Source organism: Cyprinodon variegatus, unplaced genomic scaffold, assembly GCF_000732505.1.
Source record: "Cyprinodon variegatus isolate N-32 unplaced genomic scaffold, C_variegatus-1.0 Scaffold223, whole genome shotgun sequence".
Lineage (NCBI taxonomy): Eukaryota > Metazoa > Chordata > Actinopteri > Cyprinodontiformes > Cyprinodontidae > Cyprinodon > Cyprinodon variegatus.
In genome coordinates, this window is record NW_015150676.1 from 10,993 (window position 1) to 13,148 (window position 2,156).

The following is a 2,156-nucleotide window of genomic DNA, read 5'->3' on the forward strand; positions in this document are numbered from 1 at the left end:
GTAGCGACAGTGGAGAGGAAAACCTCTAGCAGAGGTAATACTTTAACTCACAAAGAACACAGTTCAGGTTCTATTGGTACCTTAAATGCTGCATCACAGACTGATTAGTAATTTGTCATATTCTGAAGGATGGCTATGATTTTACTTTTAATTTAATTTATCTCTAAAATAATTACTCCTGGTAATTACTATTACTGACAGCTGGGAGAAAGGACCTCCTTTCATGCCACTTAATATAAACAATAGATTATTTTCCCAGGTCTTTTAGGTCTGCTCTGTGTTATTCTATTACATTTTCTAGCGATGTGTTTTAAGGTATGCAGTTCTGAAATAAACCATGCACTAAGACCCCCCACCTCTTTTTAGTGAGAGGAGGTATGTTGTCTAATGCCACACACAATCAGAAATAACAATTTAGACAGCATCATCAGATTTTGATAGGGAAGAAATTAGATTGCTGCCTTCGGCTGTTATTTTAATGATAATGAGAAAACCAGAAATAGGACTGATTCTATAATAACAGTTTTTACAACATCGTTGGATAATGATCTATTATAATAATGTTTTCTATCTTGGGTGAACAGCTTATTGATCGAAAATGCTCAGAAAGGACAGGGTTATGGTGGCATACATGGTAGCTGTATTAGTGTTTGAGCAAAGCCAGTTGAGTATCATTAAAGGCCACATTTGAACCTGTTACTTTCAGAGTAATAACAAATGTTTAAATCTCCTACTTTATCAATCTCGTCAGTCTTTAACACTAAATCAGCTAGGATTAAAAGCAGATCTAAAATTGATACTAAGGACCTGGTGGATGATACAAAATAACAAACTCAAATAGTTTTAGTACTTTGCTATCTGGATGTGTAAAATGAAGATAAAAATAAGTGATTGGCCTGGGACTAATCAATAGATCAGACTGAAAGATGGTTGCTACTTCTCCTTCTTCCCAAATATTTCAGAGAATGTAAACATTTTGATAATACTTATATAATGATAATACTAATTCACACGGTCCTCTTGCTGCAGGCAGGTTTCTGTAAGACAAAATCTGATCATCACAAAACACGACAAAAACCATCCAGAAATAAGTGAACGTGTCCTAAATTAAGTGTATTTAGCCTTGATGTGAGTAAGTAAATGGAGCCTAGGTGGAAGTTCAACTGAATAAACTGATTGCTCTCCTACATCCACCTAAGACACAGCCAATCAGCTTTGAACCACGCCCCCACAAAAGCCAGTCAGCATCCCAAGTTCATCTTAAAATGCCTCTGATACGCAATTCACCTGCTCCCTACAGTGGCGGAGCTAGATGGGGGCCGGGGGTGGCCCTTAGCCAATCATTGGCCACCCCTGTGGCCCCCCCTACCATTTTTTCCCTCTAATACAGACGGTGGCAGCAGTAATGCTCTCTGGTGGAAAGTTCTAACTTATTTAATATCTTATTTTTCATATGTTAACAGTTACTTGACAACAAAAAACACTAGTTAATTATGCACATCAATTTATTAACATTAAAGAGGTTAGAATTCATGCTATTTTCAGAACTAGATTTTGTCTTATGGGGTAAAGAGAAAATTCTGTCTCTGATTTCATTGAAGATTCATAGATGACTTTCAGAGATAAATATCTACTTTAATAATATATAATCCATTTAATGTAGATATTATTACATGTAAATATACATTTTATGCAGAATGATGATTGATGCCTATACTTTTAATATAGACAGGATGGATGCTAACATATATGCATCTATTTGTTAGCAAAGGCTGTAGAAAAGTAAAGTCAGAAAATGGATGTTGTGGTTTTTCCTTTTCCTGTTGGATTGACTGTGAGGTTCTGGCACCTATCTGCTTTTGGCCACCCCTCAGTATACGATGGTTATTACCTGGCCACTCTTATTAAAATTTTCTGGCTACGCCTTTGGCTACCTGTGCAAGTGCAGTGGATGCACTGTGTGACTTCATTCACATGAACCCGTTTCAACCCTCCTCCACCATCGTAGCTAAAGCTTCATCAGACCGTCATTCCTCCTGGTCTCTTACTTCGTTCCCTGTCTCATCTTAACTGGTCCAGCAGCAGACTGCCATGTTGAGTCTGGTTCTGCCAGAAGTTTCTTCCCAATGGGGAGTTTTTCCTCTCCACTGTCGCTT